Below are 20,201 nucleotides of genomic sequence, written 5' to 3'. Positions count from 1 at the left end.
CTGCAAGATATACAATTCAATGCAAAATACCATGAAAATTAGATTGCTAAGGTCTTTTAATATATTGCCTTGAGTAGGAGTCACATTGTGAGAGACTAGAGAAAATTATTAATGGCTCAAAACAACAGAAGGGGCGGCAGTAAGAGGGGGAGGCAGTGAAAGTTCTGTGTAGGTGGGGCAGTGCATTGCTCCACACCCCACCTCTGGATCCTCTAGTCCAGCCTCAGAATGGCTGTCTGGCACACCAAAAGCCCCACCAAAAGCCACTGGCACACCAAAAGCCCCACCAAAAGCCACTGGCACACCAAAAACCCCACCTGGGGGGGAAGTGCCCCGGGATACCAGAGCAGATAAAAACAGTTACATGTCCCATTGTCTTGTATCTTATAGTAGCTGAGACCACACTGGATCCAAGCCGTGACTATTGACCTTCCTCTGTCCCTTTCTTTTCTCTCTGTCTCTCTCTCTTTCTCCCTCTCTCTCTCTCTTTCTCCCTCTTTCTTTTCCTAACTTCCTTTTCTCAAAATCTGGGTAATTTAAAGTTGGATTTGTTAGAATTTGCTAAGTCAATGTTCTGTGCGTAATTTTGATTGAAAGTGCCTGAGTCCCTTTAAAAAGCTCATCAAGTAAGCTCAGGGCTTTACACATGTCAGGGATGCTTATATGCCATATTAACAAAATCCAACTCATTGTTGAGGATTCAACAGCATTACTCAGAAGATACAGGGAAAACAGTTATCAGAAAGAGCCATGAAACAAGATAGAGACAAAGCTCACACACAAGACTGGCAAAGAACCATTGAACCTCCATGAGACCAAAGCACTAGGGAGAGAACAATAGCATACCGTGTAACGAAAGTTTGCAAAACCCAAATTACTGCAGGAAAATTAAATGATACGTTGAAAATAAAAAAACAGTATGAAGTAAATGAAAAAAGTTAATGAATGTTGAAGAAAACAAGAGGCACATAAACTAAGATGATCAGATTTCTCTCAAAGATTATTAATTCCTTCAGGGCTTAATCCATATAGATGTTAACGACCGAAAGGTTCAAATTAAACACATCAGCAACTGATCCACTTGTAGTTGTTAGATTAGAGATAAAAGTCAAAAAACAGAGATGCTTTCCTGTCTGTAGAGATAGTTGCTCTTTTGGAAGAATTTGTAATGGGAAGCTAGAACTCATTTTCCACTTAGGAAGCCTTTATTTCCATTTCCCTTCTTCATTTCAGAGCAATTTGCAGGAAGAGTTGTAACTAAGCTATCTCTCTCCCTGGTATGCAGGAGAAATAATGCTTGCAGACATGTACAGGGCCCCCTCAGGCCAGAGAGGGCGGGGGAGGACAGAGAGCAGATAAAAAGCCTTGGAAGTGCATGGGGAATTTGCCTTTCCTCTGAGGCCTGGTGCTGCCTGGCAGTACTGTGATGTTTGTAAGTTTTAATGTCTTTGCCTCTGAAATAAACCCTTTCTGAACCCTTTCCACTGCCTTGGGAAGATACCTGAGTATGTTTTACCTTACACTGTCTGAAAAGAAAAAATCTACTAGACATGTTAATGTAAGGACTTTTTTAATTTTAAGGAGAAATTCTAGTATAATGGCTTGCAAAATGTCTTCTCTCATGAAAAATGAGCCCATGGAACCCCAGCCATGTGTAAAATGCAAAAAACCCCATCACTTGCAGTAGCAGACAGGTAAGACCAGGACTGTGCCCAGGACTGTGTGTTGGGATGTATGTTTTACACACTTGTAGATGCAGAGCAAAACTGCACAGCAGCGTAAGCAAAACAGTGTCAGGCAACAGAGCAAAGCCCAACATACCTTGAAAGTTGATTGCAACCCCATTAACCCGTCAGCTGCCTACAACAGAGACAGCTATGCTTAATGAAAGGCAAGGGGAGTCAAGGCTAGCTGCAGTTCCAACAAATTCATTTTATATTTTTGAAAAGGCAAAGATCAAACAAAATCAAAGCAAGAACATTGTTAAAAGCTCTAACCCTCTGGAAAAGAGTTGGAAAGAAGCTTTTTGAGTCATTCGCTAAAGACAGAAGGAAGGAGCAAGATCCATACCAAGGTGTAGTCCCCAAGCAACGTGGGAATCTTGCTGTAGATGTGGGAGAAGACCCAAACCAACAATGTGGAAATTTTACACTGGCAAAAAGCAGAACATTTACATGTGTTAATTCTAATGATTTTTGATTGCAGAATTGATGTCCTGTCATAAAATTATCAAACTGTTATATTGTCCTTTTAATATAGATAGGAATTGATGCTTAGATGATTCTCAGATATTACCCTCATTCTGTGAACTCTGAGCTTTCTGGAAAGCTCATTTTTATGTGAGAATTGCAGTAATTTCCCTGAATTAGACCATCTCATTCAACAAGAGGAAGACAATACAAAAAGGTAGATTTACAGACTGTCTATTGCATGTTTTGGGCCTACATGGGTGTTAGTTATGACTCCTTAGAACAAGGTTTTTCTCTGGATGGACAGAACTTAAAGATACTTTGTGGTTTGATCAGACAATATTCCTGGCTAGAAACATAGCTCAGTGCATTTACTTTGTCAGATAATGTTAGATAGTATGATGTTTTCTAGCCAAACTTATAGAGATTATTGCCCAGGTAGAAAAGTCAGCAGTAATGCACTGCATTAGAAGTAGAATAAAATATCTAATGTCTTTCTTTAGGAGTGGAATATTTGTCTTGGACAAAGATGTGTGCCAGATAGCGAAACATTTTTATATATGTATTTTGCATACTTACTGCTAGTCACTTGAGAAGTCTACGCTTGAAGAAGTTCTGTCTAGGGAAAGCCTATAAGACCAGCTCTGGCTGAAAAGCTTTCCTCTGGAGGATTTTGGAAGAGAAAAGGAATGCTACATTACAATGTAACTACTTTGTGGGTGATGGTTTTTCCAGGCAAAAAGAAATAATGGGGGAGAAGATGAATGTTGAAATTCAATATGAGTGTTAGCCAACAGGAAAGTTATTTCTGAAATGAACATAACACAAAAATCAGTTCTGCTTTCCTTGTGAGCAGAGGAGTTCAGTTCAAATCTTGTTTATCTGCACTGCACTATGATGGCCTCATTTGCTCCTTTCACCCCCTAGCAAAGATTCAAGCCTAAACTGCAGGACACTGTCACTAAAAATCATCAGTGCTACAGAACATGCTCCAGCATACTCAAATGCTGTCAAGCACAAATATAAGCCATTAAAATAGTCTTGAAAATTTGAGAAATAAGGACATCTTCAAACATATTTATTTTATCCCTCATTATGTTTACATATTCAGTAATAGAAAAAATCATTACTCTGCAAATTTTATCCTGGGTTTAATGCAAATATGTTCTAGACTTGGAGTTTGCATTTTATTAGGTGCTTTGCTACAGACCAAACACTTGTGACTACTTACCTATCCAAACCATGTAAACTGTAATAAAAGAGGACAGAACTTGCCTAAACTTGAATGCGAGATGTGTGGCCTTCCCCATACTACTCATGCTGTTACACCCTTCTCCTTCATAGATGGGTCAGCAGCACTGCATTTTTAAACTCTTTGACAATCATATTTAATTTATTTAATGAAGGATGAATGTTTAATAACTATGAATTTGAAAGAAGTAGTTTCTCAGTAACCACCAAGTTAATTCACTTTTGGGCCTCAGAGGTCACTTTATTGGAACAATTTTTTTTGAGGAAAGGATTTTATTTGAGACTGTCTCCATATACAGATCAAATAGTATGCAAAAAATGTATTGTGCTGCCTAGATGACCAATCCTGTAAATTGATTTGTAAGTACTGACAGCTGTATGTGCTTTTATCATGCATGTGTGGGCAGATATCCAAAGACAGCAACAAAATAAACAAAATTTTTTGTAGCACTTTGTCCTTACGTTTATGCTATCTTTCAAGATCAAATGTTGAAGTCTTTTGAAGGGGGAAGAGAAAAGAAGAGCAGATGGATACAGAGCACACTTGGGTGCTCAATAATATTCTCATACAGGAAAAGTACTGTTCTGGAAAAGCTGTATATCCTTCCAGTATGTGATGAAAGAATTATCCAACACAGACTCTTTCAGTTCCAAGAAGATGGTTCTTTAGGATTTTTTTTCCTTTGCTCTTTCTGTTGGTATCTACTGCACTTGCATCCACAGACTTCATTGAGATTTGCACCAGTAAAGCTCAGGGCTGAATTTGCTGCAAATGAAGACCTAAATCTCATCTTTGTACAACAAAGACAATGGCTGTCAGAACACCTTTATGTATGAGTAACCTGCTTGAGGTCTATAAACAATGTCTGTTTTTTAAATAGCTATCAAATACTCGCATTGTAAAAATCAAGGCCAAATAAGCTATATTCAGGTGGTCATTCAATTACAGAAGGTTCTAAAAGAACAATTTTGAAGAGTCTTTGCAGTGCTAATACTTTTAAAGTCTTATTCCAAGGCTTATCTGAAGGGCTGTCAAGCATTTCCCTGCAAAGGGGGGTGGAACCCACACGAAGCTTCAGAGTACAGTCATCCACCATATAATTGTCTAGAAAAAAAAATTAAATAAAAGGAATCTAATCTCACCTGTTTACACTTCCCAAAACTCAACAATTTTTTTCTGCATTAAATGCTTCAAGAGAGGCATGCTTTTCAGAAAGGTAAACTGTACTTTAAGACACTCCACAGTAGAAAGCTGACTGTACATCAAAACATCCTTTTAATCCTTCCTTACCAGGTTTGAGCAGAACTGATGAAACGTTTCTGAAGGGAGGAATCAGAAATACTGCAAAGTAAAATTACGAATTATTTCACCAACCTATCTATAGGGAAAGAAATACATAGATTTTTTTTGTTTTGTTTTTCAGCACCTCTTCCTTTTGACTATCGTTCTTGGTAGCAGAACCGCTTCAGATGATGAACCTGAGAACCAGCTAATATCAAGAAACTACACTGAAGAAAGAAATAATATAACTTTGGTTCTCTGATTCAAATTTTGCATCAAGATCCATCCTTGAACTGTCTTGTCTTTGGTCCCATTACTTGATGTGTAACTCTCTACGTTATCCTCTAAATGTGACGTAATATAGTTTAAGGGGGGAAAAAAAGCAGCACCTTGCTATCAAAAAAATAGACAATGTGAGTAATTGTGTTCTTGAATCACAGATTATATAGGTATTTACTGATGAACAGTATGGAGAAAAAAAAAAGTCTATTAATAATAGACTGTAATTTCCTTATGCTGTAGAAGTAAGGAAAAAAAAAATTATTTTCATTAAAATTCGGCATGTATCAAGGTTGGAAAGTATAACATTTTGCTTCAGTGCTAGAAGTGAAGGGAAATTGATGATTTCAGAATACTGCTGTATGCAGCAAGGAACCAGCCTAAGCAACGTATTTTCCTAACATATAGAAACATACCTGAAGATAACTAACAGGACTGTAGTAAGATCACTTTGAAACAGGATCACCTCATCTTAAATCTCTGTTATGTTGGGTTTTTCCACCAGTGAAAACCTGTAAACCAAGTGCAAATTTATTAGGGTAAGTGTGTAAGTTTCGAGCTGGCTCTCCACCAAATTGCTGAAACCCAGCAAAAAAGCCCAGAGAGGGAAGAAAAAAACTCTGAACAGCCAAAGCTATAGCAAAAATATATATTTACAATTATATATACAATTTGAATATATTGTACACACAACAGGGAGCTCCCGAGGGGAACAAAGGGAAAAGGGAAGGGGAAAACAGAGATAAAAAACCAAAAAGGGACAGAAACAAAAACAGATATGCACAGTCGAAAAAAACCCGGTAACTGACAAAATAAAGAACTAACAAAATGTCACCACTCCCCTTGAGAAAAGCAGGACAGCCGGACGCAGCCCAGCACTCTCCCCTCACACGTGGCAGACACAGCAGTCACTGCAGGCTTCAGCTCCAGATAAGCAAGACCGAAACAGGGACCTACCGTTCCCAAACCTCTCTGGAAGAAGATAAGAGAGTGAGCTCTCTTATCTACACCTTATTTATACCTCAGGTTACATAAAACAATAGCATGGAATAATACTTCCTTGGTCACTTCCCTAGTTCCTTCCTGCTTACAAGCTGGTCTCCAGAAAGGCCTAGACTGAAACTATCACAGTAAGCAACATCAGAAACAGAATATGCTTCTAGGGAAACACAGAATAGATCCATAGAAGTCAACTTTTGATTCCATACTTCCAGGAGAAGTAGGAAGACCAAATAAACCAAAGAAGGTTTATTTCAGAGTCCAGTTCCCCTTTTTCTTTTAACAGTGAGGTTATATTAGCAAGGATCTGATGCAGATGAGAAGAGGATCGAGGTACTCAAAACAACAGACCACACAATGCATAAAGACATCTTTGCAGGCATTTTAAATTGATGAAAGTAGATGTGAAGTAAGATAACACATAGGTACCCCCAAAATGCCAGGCAGTGGAAGGATTGTAGGAAAATCTATTTCCAAAGTTGAGACCACTAGACTTAGAAGAATATTAACCCTAATGGCACTTCTAACACCAGGCCTGGGAAAGACACTCCCCCTGCTCTTCTCAGGGCTTTTATAATTTCTGATCCCCCCACTCTGCATGAGGCCTTCAACATGTCTGCAGAATTTATCTTTTTCTCATACCAGGCAGCATTGCTCTGGAATGCAGGAGGAAAAAACATCTAAAACTGTATCTGGGAAAAGATGCCTCTTCTAGGCAGGAAAGCTTTCTTAAGTGCAACAAGCTCTGATCTCCTCACCATAATTCTTCTGGAAAGTCTTCTACCCTTTCAGTAGGTATCCGCTTGGACATAAAGATAATCATTCTTAGCTAATATCTTCTTCTTTCCTCAAACTTTAGTGCATTTTTTAGCTGTTTGTGAACTTAAATTAAAATTTAACCTTCTGGCCAGCACCTCATCACAGTTCATCAGAGACATCAGTCTTCATAACTGTGTTTTGTGAAGAAGCTATTTTCTCCTGCAGTGTCAGGGTCCTCCAATCTGCACCTCCACAACAGTACTGAATTTTTTCCCCTGACTAGCAGTTGATAAAAGTTAGTATTTTTCTTTTCTTAGAGATCTCATTTACAGATAAGCTGCTTTTGATTAGAGAAAAAGAGAACTTCACTGATACAGATAATTGAAAATTAAGCATTTTCATTTCCCCTTTAATGCATAAAATCTTCCATTCAAACTTGTTATTTCTTGTTTATCTTCTCCATAAAGCTTGTGTGGGATACCCATGGGTTTCATTACTGCGAAACACTTCATATAGGAAATCTTCAGTGCACTTTCTGTGCACCCCAGTTGCCCTCATGTTCTCTTCAAAATTCACTGAAATAAGACATATTTCCTAGAGACAGCAAACAGTACTCCCCGCTAAAGAAAGTTATTGTTTCACTTTATACATTATTTCTAGTGTTAAGATCTTTTTAACTCTTTCTTTAACTGAGGGTCAGACTGACTTTTTCAGTGGAAATAATATATCTGACTTTGAGTTGACCCCATACTGTATCCCTCAATGGAGGGATATTCATAACATCTATGGACATCTTGCATTACAACAGTGGGATTTTTTGTCATCAATGGATGACTACCAAAAACATAGATGGAGTAAAATGTATTGAAAAGACAGATTGAACCTGATTTATTTGTCAGTTTATTATTTATTATAGCCATCCTTTGTCTCTCTCATGGGTGTGTGAATGGAATTATTTTCTGTGTCTGTAAAATAAAACTGGAAAAAGGAGGACACAGATAAAATACCACCTGATTAAAAGAAGCTGAAATCACAAATGCTTTTTTTCCTGGTTCCTAAATATATATACTGTTACAGAAGCCTTCAAACTTTTTTATGTTTTCAATCCCCAGACAGAAAGAAGATTCTTGTTCTTATTTATTCTTACTATTTTAGAGTACCCTCATGAGTACTTGGCACTTCAAAGGAGTAGAGAAGGAAAAAGGGAGCTCTCAGCCTTGACATGTATTACAGATTCCACTGCAAACAATTGCTGGAATAACAAACCCAAATAGAAAAACACAGTAGATACCAGAGTTATAGATATGGTTACACGAGCACTCAAAAAAGCAGGATGAGTCAGAGAATTTAATCTTAAAAATATTTTCTTCCAGTCTTACTCCTCCCCAAATTGCTTATTATGGACTTCTGCTCTCCAAAGACTTACATATTAGATTTTCAGCTCCCTGGCAATGCAGAAATCAGTCTATCAAGATCCAAATCCACTCTGTATTTACAACTGTAGAAAGTATTAACCAGCATGAAGAGCAGGAGAAAAACTTATACTCTACCTTCTGTCACTTTGATAAAGAAGAAATTTTTTTTCCCCTTAGCATGCACTAAAGTAAGAGGGGATTGTGTGGAATTGGTGGAGATAACCTCTGGTTAGAAAACCGGAGGTGGAGAACAGAGGAGGAGAGAAGGTTTAACCAAGAGTTTAGTTAATCTGCAATTTATTTAAAAATATTAAATTTTTGCATTTAGGAACAAATATTTAAAAACTTGGGTCCCCCAAAAAATGATTAGGGCAAAATTTTACCAGTGCCAGCCCCAGCAATGAATGGGATCTTACTTATCTTCTCAGAGTCCAGGCCAGAGGTCACCATGCACACCAAAGGCAGAAAATACCCTCTTGTAAAATCCATTCCTGTTTTGCAACAGAGGGGAAATGCCCATGGCTTCCCAGACCAGTTTTCCCAGACAGTCAGCTCCTTCTTCAAGTATTTGATATTTTATTTCCGGAATGAAACTAACATCTGGGACAGGGTTTCCAAAGCCACCTTTCACCTGAAAGGCAGGTACTGAACATGCAGTGCTACATGCTGCGACCATCATGTTGTGTGACGTTGTTCGTGGACACCTTTCCTATAACCTATATAATCTATTATTCCCTGTGTCAACTGTTGAAATACTGAATGGTTTATGGCACAGATGATTTTCAGAAATTTAACTACCTGAGATGATGTTTAGCCTGATTCATCTTCATTTAAGATGACTGCAAAGTCCTGCCCAGCTGTGGAACATTTTCTCAACAGCTGAAACACCCAGTTATTATGACTAAGTTTAGTATGTTTTCTTGACATAGAAAAGGTATAAAAGACTCCACTATATTACCTTTCTCACAGCATCATTGATCAACCAAAAACTGAAAGTAATGGAAACAGGAAAGAACTCATTGGGATATTTCATTTTCTCAGATTAAATTACTGGTTCTTTGCTTATTTTGAAAAGAGTAATTGAAGTTCAGTTATAACTGTCTAAGCATGTCTTAAAATAGAAGTTACCTGATATTAATGGAAACATGAGAAGGGCTAAGTGAATAAAATCAGCCCTTTAAACCCTTAGTTTATAAGTGGAGAGAAATACCATGCAGATACAAGCCAAATTCAATGACATTTTCCAGATGGCAAAGGACTATGTAAACTACAGCCACTTTTAGCAGTACAGAGTCACCATTACTAATGGATTAAAATGAAAACCAAACCCAAGGTGCAATGAAACAATGTAGTGGTCCAAATGTGCTTTTCTCAAGTTATATTTTTTGAAATTCATGAAGGCTTTGCACTCATTCATTGTTAAACAGATACACTGTTCTGGAAGAGACTTGTCTGGTTTTTTTTTCCCTACTTTTCTTGCTTAGTTTTTTCTTTTGGAAAAAATCCTCTCTACAGCCACATTTAGAAGGCAACGTACTTTTCAAAATCACATCACATCCTTGTTTTCACAGAAGAAAACCAGCGGGTCTTGTGAGCTCTATCTGCTTGGGAATTGGGGAATAAGTCATGAATGTCTCATGAGAAGGATAGATACGATAACTGTGGCTTTTGGATGAGAACATGGTCTCTGCCTGACATTCTGAAAGACAGGTTGGACTAGTCTTGCCTCAAGCAAAGGCAAACCCATCCATGGGATTGTTTTTGCTGAGTGCACTCGATGGGTAATGTAGAGGGATGGGGACTGATGAACTCAACCCACAACCTGAGGGATGGTCAGTGACTACTGAAAGAACACCTGTGCTTGTGTATATCTGTATATATATCTATAAATACATAGCTAGCCACCACCTGGGACTACTGCTGCTCTCGCTAGCTACCACTGTGCCAGATCTGCGCCAGCATCTCAGCAGAATAAATCCTTTTGATGAAATAGCCTTCCAGGTTTTGCATTTTCCCTATTCCCCATTGGTTTTGTCTGGCCAAAGAGAGCATTAAAACACATAAACTTGTTTGCCAAAGTACTTCTTTTGTTCTCTTGGGTCATGTGGCACAAAGCATGGGAACAGGAGCCTCTTTCTAATCCTAGGGGTGGGGAGACAGGTAACATTTTGCTTTTGTTGATTTTGTGATTTTTTTTGCCTTTTTTGATTCCTCTGTATTATTGTTTTACTTGATAGTTTTTACCTCAGTAAAATTATGACTTCAACATTTTTAATCTCTTGTAGTCTTTGTTTTCCCCTCCACTGAAATGAGGGGGTGGTTTGAGCAGTCTTAACTTTTCTTCCTGATGAATTTTTAAAACAGTACAGCTTCTTCACAGGGTTGTATCATAACAACTACAAAAGCTACCCTTTGTGCTAAATAATTTAGTCCCACATCATCTCCTATTTCCCACAATACTATTTGTACCTTACTATAGACAAAACAATGCTCTCTCTAGAAAAAAAGAGATCTCTTGCTTCAGATCCCTTTGTAAACATCTGCTCTTCCCTGCTCAGACACACAGGTGTGATTTTCGTGTCCATGAACCCACAATATCTCACTTAATCATCACCTTCTCAAACACTCTACAGAAAACTAATCTATCCCATTCTTTTGCCAAATTTTCACTTTAAAAACAAAAAGCAATAAAAATTCAAGAGCACACATGTTTGATAAGTAAATGGTAGGTAAGTTTTGTTTATTACTACTTGAATGTATTAACAAGACAAACCTTCTGATATTAACTTTTGGAAATCCTATCAAGATCTTTGTCAAGAAAGGAGTTAGAAGTTTCAGAACTAAAGTAGTTGTTCTAGTGGGCTACAGACCAGGGAAGATAGCTATGTGTTTATGTAAATTCATTACATTAATCCAATCCCCCAGTCTCTGAATCATTAGAGAAGCCACCAGCTGGGACTTGCAGTCGGTTCTAGGAAGCCCAACTCTGCTTATATTCCTATTTGCATAATTGTAACTATTTGGCACTCATGTAACAATGCTACTGTGTTTCATCACGTCTTTAATTTAGTTTGCCAACACTTTATTACTCATATTAGCAAGTTTGTAAAATAATTTTTTTCCCAGTATAACTTTAACCACTGGACAGGGGTTTCTACTCCCTCTGGGTGTTCCCAAGTAAAATCAGCTCATGGCAGAACTCTCTGCAGGTGATGAACAGCAGTGATCCAGGAATAGCATAACCTTACAGCACAATTCCCTGTCATATGGAGAGACTTCCTTCCTCCCTCCCTCCACATAGAATTAAACAAGATTTTTAACAAAACATAGATACACATAAAAGAAAAACTAAAATTCAACCAGTGGGTTTGCAAAATTTCATAATTCACAACAGTAATAGAAGAATGAAAAGACCCTTGCAATAAAATTTTATTGCTTCTAATATTATTAGTGATTTTCCAATGTGTCTCAAAAACATCTTATTTAGCATTTCTGAGGACAGATTTTAATTTACAAGACAGAATACTGAGCTTTGTCAAAATATTTGATATTTTGATGTATAAATAATTTTTTTTTTTAGAAAAACAATTGAAAGACACTTAGTAAATCCAGTGCAATACTCTATGCTGTGTAGTTTTTAAAAGAATAAATGCAACAGTCCTGCTGAGGGGCAAGTCTGATGCAGACTCATCCTTTAGCCTTCTCTTTGTTTTTCCCTTTTTAAACCTTTAAGTTTGCCTGTTAATTAATCCTACTACATAAGTGGAAATATGTCCCTCAAGCACCATCTGGGAGACTTCAGTGTGTCACTCTCAGTAAAAGTCTGCCTCAAAACCATTTACTGAATCGTAGGAAAAGATTTCTAGATATTGTTCAGAACGATTGTACTTGAAGTGAAGGATACATGATGAAAGCCACAAAGAAGACCCTCTTTAAGTAAAGCAAATGAAAAAGAAAACATTTGGTCATGGACCAAAATTACTTTTTAAAGAACAAACCAGATTTTTTTTCAGAAAAAAACTGTCCATGGTTGGGGTTTGCTTTGTTTTGGTTTTGTTTTTCAGTTATTATTTTAGTTTTATATTTATTTGAATCTGCTGTATGCAGATTAAACCACTCTACCTTTTATCTTGGGTTTTTTGGTTTTTGTTTTTTTGGTTTTTGGGGGTTTTTGGGTTGGTGGTGGTGGCGGTGGTTGGTTGGTTTTTGTGGTTTTGGGTATTTTTATATACGAACAGCTAGCTTTGCAAGACAAAAATTTCACTGTATGAGAAGAGGGACTGCAGTAAAAAAAAAAAAGGATTCACAAGAACCTTGTTAAATAACACTTTACACAACTAGAAAATTGTTCTTAATGCTGTTTGTTATTGAATGTTATTGAATATTATTTCATACAATAAACATATTTATGCTGGAACAATTAAAAACTCTTTTGAAAAGAGACACAAAATGTTACGTGCTGTATCATGTTGCACTAAATTTAGGTAATTTCTATCTTCAATTTGAATCGCACGTAGTGAATTTATTTAAATTGCTCATTTCCATAACAGCCGAAACATCAGAGTCTGATGTTTTCTGAAAACAGAAGAGTGTCACTTAGGGAAAAATACGTAATGTTATGAACCAGAAACAATGCAACCGCACTAAAGAGATGATAGCGTAAGTGGATGAAAATCATGGTGACAGCCATGGCAAGGCCCTGATAGTGCAAGGAAAGCAGATAAAGCAACAGTTATTGCTTCATGTCTCAGTATCATGACTTCTTTCATTAAAGACAACTCCCATCCATTGGTGTTGAATGGGGTCACGTTATTACAAGTCAACTAGTGATCTTTCCAAGGAAGAGAGAGTGACTGTGTTGTGGTACTGCAAGAGAAGGTTGATGCTGAAGCCTTTGCAAATTAAGTCTGAGCATAAAAACAGACATGTTCTGGAAAAGCAGAGTTGAGAATTGGAGGATATCTTGTCTGGAGCTCTCATTAACCAGATTGCATGTATTTGCCATGATGGTCTTGTTTTGCAGAGAAAGAAATCTCAATAATAAAATCTACCTCAAAAAATAACATCATCTTTACAATAGGGCTTTTGCTTTTACATGGTTTATATAGGCAAATTACTTGGCAGACTCTGTTCTGACAGCAGAAAAGAAAGCTTTAGTCTGCTATTTTTGATCTTTATCAAAAATGTACTTTCCATTCTTCTGCAAACAAATATAGAAAAATTCTGGTCTCTGAAGATACCAGAGCCATTAATTTTTGAAGCTTCCTTTCCCATAGTATTATTATCTCTACTTCTAGAGATTTGTAATCTCTCTTTAGCCTCCATTGTAAGTGGCATTCAATGCCTATAGCCTACAAATACAATATAAATGAAGGCAAATTTCAAGGTCTATTTCTAGATGAGCTTTTCACATGTCTATTTTTGGCTTCACAAAAATAATTCTTTTCAAGTTTTGAAATAAGTGCATTCTGATATGAATGTAAAATACTTGTTTTCAACACGTTCATTTGGTATTAAAAACTACCAGTTTGTCTTATAAATTGCCAAGCACGTTTTTTATTCAACTGGCTGAGCAGACATTACCAAGCTATTGGTTTGGGATAACATACAGAATCTGAGCCAAAATCTTATTTATTATTATTGATAGGCTAGCAACTGGATGATCAATTTATTGGTTTTTCTGTTTTTCCATGAGTATTTTGCCTATGAAAAAATTAATGGTCTGAGTGTCTGCAGAAAGCAAACATTTTTATTTGAGGTTGTATCTTATACACTATTAAAGGCAGAACAAATCCTGTCAGTTCTTGCCCAGCTTTGGTTTAAACAACCTGTTTAAAATTGGTTGCAGTTCCGGAGAGAACATGCTGATGTGCAGAGGAGAAATAGTACTGGAATGAGACTTCTTCCCTTCCCAAACTCATGGAAGAATGAGAGCATAGTTACTGCACTGGGTCTGATGAGGACACTGAGACAGGCAAGAGAAAGCTGGTGATAGTCCAGCACAGACAGACACACGCTGTTCAGAGCACGGTTTTGCTTAAATGGTGCAATGCCCACTAAATGAAACCTCTAAAAGAGGACACGGGAAAAAGTGGACCAACATCCTCCCACGCTAACTTAGGCCGCCTGCAGTCCAGTGAAGAACTGTTCTTTCCCTAGGCCCCCTCAGGAGCTTAGACAACTGAGTAAAATCTTCCAATTAACTGTAAATATAAGTATAATTCTAAAACTAAAAAAATCATGTCTTTAAAGAAAAAAAATGCATTGATTGACCTATTTACATCCTATTTCCCCCTCCCCTGAGTGAAGCAAGATTTCTTATAATTCTTTAGAATAAATTATAACAGTATCAGGACAATAGAGATTCACAGGAAAACTGTGTGTGTGGCACTGTTGGAAACCTCATCCCATCTGTTCATTCATCTCATTTCCTTGGAAGGAAAGAGCAGCAATCGGAAACCTGGTTCCTTACCATGGTAGTGATTTTTTATAAAAGGACATAGCAGATAAGGAAAAAATGCCCACACACAGCACTTGCCTGCCATTTGGCCTTCTCAAGAGATATTTATCTATCTGCATATTGAATAGCTGATTAAAGGTCAACAATGATTGATGTGGCACTAAGTCACCATTAAAAGAAGCCTATTAAACACAGTTAATAAGGGGACAGCAGGACTTATTTCTCACCATCTGCGAATTCTGGGACTTTTTCAAATAGTAAGAGAAAAGAGGTACCCCCAAACAAATGCTGGCTGTGTGTGATTTCACACTTGTTTCATCTTTATCATTTGCTTTTTAGTACTTTTTTCCTCCCGTGAAAGAAGTTGAATATCCAGCCAGGGGGCAGACATGAAGTTGAGCCCTATGTTTCAAGATACCTCTGAGCAGTCCCTGGAAAAAAGACGGAAGTGCAGTCAAAATCAAAAGCAAACAATAGAACTAGATGATCTTTAAGATTCCATCTAACACAGACCATTTATTAATCTATATGAATGGACTTATTTATCAAATATTGGTGATTTATAAGAGTAATTGGAGAAACAAAGATTTTTTGCAAATGATAGAAAAGCTTGCAGGATACTTCATCCAGAACTGGTCATATCTGTCGTGCTAAAGACACAGCCCTAATTCCTTATATTTAACAAGACACACTTCATAGGCTCCTTTCTTATAAAAATAGATAATAGAAACCATAAACATCAGAGGCAAATTTCTTGTAGTGCCACAGCTTTTCAGACACCCTAGTTTGGCTGTTAGTACTGTCAATGCTGAAAATCCCACCAGACTTCAAGAGACATCAGATGATTCAGGACTGAGTACTTTCCAATTTAAACCTCAGTATGGAAACACTGTATATGTGTGTGTGCGCACGTACAGCTTTTAAAGGCCATGTTTGTAAAATCTTAATTGGTACTTATCAATGCAGTAAACATATGGCATGATGATGTTTGAGATAACTTTGTCAATAATAAACAAAGTTACTTTAAGGATTAATGTTTTAATTAGAATTTCTGTTCTCTGTTTTAAGTCCTCTATAACTTAAAACGTTCTCACGAAGCTCTATGTCATTATGTATTGTGTAGCACAAATTTTCTGTCCCATATTTCATGCCCATCTCTCTTCACTCATATACTCTTGGGTATCAGATTCTGAATAAATATACACCGTTTTGATTCATTGCATAGCAGCAAGCATGATGAAAATTTTCCTCCACATATTATCCAATAGGCAATAGCAAAGATAATTGAGGTATTAATAATGAAAAATTGATCAAAAAGAAGAGACAAGATATTTCATGTATAATTGTGCTAGATGTTTGCAGGTAAGGTACAGTAAAATGTGTTTATACTCACTTATACTAGTAAGGGAGACAAAGGGTAGACAAACAACCTTAAAAGTGATAGGGAATATTCCCTTTTGAAAACTTTGACTAGCTTTAGCTATTTTGTCTTGTTAGTAAATTCTCTTTCTGACAATTTCAATCTCTCTGTGCCGGTTTAAAGATAAAACGGCAGAAGAAATGAACCCAACTCAAAAGAGATTACAAGTCAGAGTTACAATTTAATAAAAATAATACAATAAATACAATCATACCGACAAACAATTGGTTTTAACCCACAAAACCTAGATGTTTAAGCCAGCACCCTGGGGCATGAACAGAATGGAGTTTGTTGGCCCCTGTGCTGAGCCCCATGTGGTCCCCCTGAGTCCAAATAAGGAAAGGAAAACCTTGGTTGGTGAGAGTGCTGGTTGCAGTCTGGTTGAGAGTGGTGGTTGCAGTCCAGTTGAGGTTCTGGTCCTCCTCTGGATCTGATGAGTGGGCCCAGAACTCCCTAGACCTCAAGATTATATACACTCAGGTTCGAGTGGGAATGTCCAGTACCTCCCCCAGGGCGGGGAGTTCCACAATGGGTGATTGTGAGTTGTGAGATATTTTTGGAATCCTTGGTGGCCCATTAGCAGATATGACCCCTCAGGCTGGCTGTGGAGGTGCTAATGACTCCCTGGAGGGGAGTTATCACACCTGAGTCATTGGTGTGTGGACAGGGACAGGAACATCATCCTATCTCGTAGGTTTCTTAACACCCAGCTTATAGCCTGAGGGGTCAGGTGTGCTCTGGGCAGCTGCTGGAAAGGTCTATTGTTAATAGTTCCTGGGAAATGACAGAGGGTGTAGAATACACAGTTTGGGATGAACAGGTCCCTGCTGCTCTAACTACGACACTACCTCAGTAATAAAATTAACTATATTCAAGTTTATATGATATTTTAAAGAGTGAGTGGTGCAAGGTAATGTTAGGTGATGGTAGAGAACCACTGAATGGTTGGGTTTGGAAAGGACCTCTGCAGATCATCTAGTCTAACTTCCCTGCTCAAGCAAGTCACTAGAGCAGGTGGTACAGGATCTTATATGGGTGGGATTTGAACGTTCCCAGAGAAGGAGACTCCACAGCCTTTCTGGGCAGTCTGTGCCAGTGCTCTGTCACCATCAAAGTAAACACCTTTCCTCTCACATTCAGACAGAACTTCCAGTGTTCCAGTTTGTGCCTGTTCCCCCTTATACTGTTGCTGGGCTGTACTGAACTGATACCCACCATTAAGATATTTGTATAAATTCACAAAATCACAGAATCAATTAGGTTGGAAAAGTCTTCTGAGATCATCGAATCCAACCTATGACCCAACACTACAATGTCAACTAGACCACGTGTCTAGTTAGGACAGCTGAGACCATCACTGGATGGGTGTAACCCAAAACTGTGTATTCTACAGCCTTCCATGCCATTTACCAGAAACTGTTATCAATGAGCCATTTACACCATCTGCACATAGAGCCTGACTCCTCAGGCTATAAACTAGGTATTAAGAGAGGCCTGCGAGATGGGAGTTGCTGTTGTCCTCACACCCATTAAGGAACACCCCTCCCTGAGGGAGGTACTGAGCATTCCTACCTGAACTGGAGGATATATAATCTTGGAGTCTTGGGACCTTTGTAACCACTCATGGGATCCAGAGGAAGACTGCAGATCACGCTCTCAACCAGACTGCAGACCACCACTCTCGACCGGACTGCAATTACTACTTTTGACAGACTGCAACAGCACTCTCACCAACAGGTTTTCCTCTCTCCTTTTCCTTTGGACTCAGGGGGCCCAAAGAACACCATTCTGTTCATGCCCCATGGTGCTGGGTTATACATTTGGGTTTTGTGGGTTAAAACCAATTGTTTGTCTGTATAATTGTACTTATTGTATTATTTTATTAAATTGTTATTCTGACTTATAATCTCTCTTTTGAGTTGAGTTCATTTCCCCTGCTGGTTTACCTTTAAACCAGCACACCACGGCACTAAGTGCCATGACCAGTCTTTCATTAAACACTTCCCAGGACCCTGACTCCACCACCTCTCTGGACAGCCCATTCCGATATCTAATCACCCCTTCTGTGAAGAAATTCTTCCTAATGTCCAAAGTAACCCTTCACTGGCATGGTTTGAGACTATGTCCCCTTGTCCTATCACTAGTTGCCTGGGAGAAGAGGCTGATACCCACCTGGCTTTCAGGTAGTTGTAGAGAGTGATAAGACCCCTCCTTTCTCCAGACTAAACAACCCCAGCTCCTTCAGCTGCTCCTCTCAGGATATGTGCTCCAGACCCTTCACCAACTTCACTAACATTCTCTGGATATGCTCCAGAACCTCAATGTCCCTCCTGAATTGAGAGGCTCAGAACTGGATACAGTATTTAAGGTGTGGCCTCATCAGTGCGGAGTATGGGAGAAAATCACTTCCCTGGTCCTGCTGGCCACAATATTTCTGATAAAGGCCAGGATGCCATTGGCCTTCTTGGCCACCTGGGCACACTGCTGGCTCATGTTCATCTGGCTGTTGATCAGCACCCCAAGGTCCTTTTCTGCTGGGCCACTTTTCAGCCACTCTACCTTCACCCTGTAGTGCTGCTTGGGGTTGTTGTGGTCAAAGTGTAGGACCTGGCAGTTGGTCTTGTTGAACCTCATCCCATTGTTCTCAGCCTATCTATCCAGCCTGTCCAGGTTCCTCTATAGAGCCTTCCTACGCTCCAGTAGATCAACACTCCAACCCAACTTGAATTTACTAATGGTAGATTCAATCCCCTCATCCAGTTCATCAATAAAGATATCAAACAGGACTGGGCCCAACACTGATCTCTGGGGGACACCACTAGTGACTGGACTCCAGCTGGATCCACTTTCTGGATCTAACCATCCAGCAAGTTTGTAACCCAGTAAAAAGTACGCCAGTCCAAGTCATGGGCTGCAGCTTTTCCAGGAGCATGCATGGGAGACAGCGTCAAAGGCTTTGCTGAAGTCCAGGTAGACAACAACCAGTCTTTCCACCATCCACCAGGTGGGTCACCTGATCATAAAAGGAGATCAAGTTGGTCAGGCAAGACCTGCCTTTCCTAAACCCCTGCTGGCTGAGTTTGACTCCCTGGTTGTTCTATATGTCTTGTGTGATCACACTCAAGTTCACACAATCACAGAATATTCCAAGTTGGAAGGGGCCCATAAGAATAATTGAGTCTAACTCTTAAATGAATGGCCTATACGGGGATTGAGTCCACAACTTTGGCTTTATTAGCACCATGCTCTAACCAACTGAGCTAATGTTTTTGGAGATGATCTGCTCCATAACTGTGCTGGGCACTGAGAGGAGGCTGACAGGCCTGTAATCCCACAGATACTCCTTCTGGCCCTTCTTGTGGATGGGTGTCACATTGGCCAACTTCCAGTGACCTGGGATCTCCCTGGTTAGCCAGGACTGATGATAAATTATGCAGAATGGCTTAGCAAGTTCTTCTGCCAGCTTTCTCACCACCATAGGATGAACCCCATACAGTCCTACAGACCTGTGAGCATCTAAGTGGCACAGCAGGTCACTAACTACTTTCTCCTTGATTTCAAGCCATCTATTCTGTTCTCTGTCCCTGTCTACCAGCCCAGGAGGCCAATTGTTCTGAGGATAATCAGTCTTACTGTTGAAGACTGAGGCAAAGAGTTAAATATCTCAGCCTTTTCTTCATCTTTGGTGGCTCGCATCCAGTGAAGAATGGAAGTTTTCCTTGGCCCTCCTTTTGTTATTAGAATCTATTTATAAAAATACTTTTTGTTATCTTTTACAGAAGTGGGCAGACTAAGTTCTAACTGAGCTTTTGCCTCTCTGATTTTCTTTCTACATGATCTAATGACATTGTTAAACACTTTCTGAGTTGCCTGCCCCTTTTTTCAAAGGTGACACACCCTCTTTTTTCCCTGAGTTCCTGCAAAAGCTCCCTGTTCATCCAGGGTGGTCTTCTTCCCTGCTGGTTCATCTGTCAGCACATAGGAATGACCTGCTCCTGCACCTTCAAGATTTTGTTCTAAAAGTACATCCAACCTTTCTGAGCCTCTTTGTTTTTAAGGGCTGCTTCCTAAGGGAGTTTCTGAATCAGTGTCCTGAATAGGCCAAAGTCTGCCCTCTGGAAGTCCAGGGTAGAGCTTTTGTTGATGT

The sequence above is a fragment of the Manacus vitellinus genome, unplaced genomic scaffold (genome assembly GCF_001715985.3).
Source record: "Manacus vitellinus isolate BGI_N305 unplaced genomic scaffold, ASM171598v3 scaffold_9_pilon, whole genome shotgun sequence".
Lineage (NCBI taxonomy): Eukaryota > Metazoa > Chordata > Aves > Passeriformes > Pipridae > Manacus > Manacus vitellinus.
The sequence above is the reverse complement of the archived record's forward strand: the minus strand, read 5'-3'. Positions refer to the sequence as shown.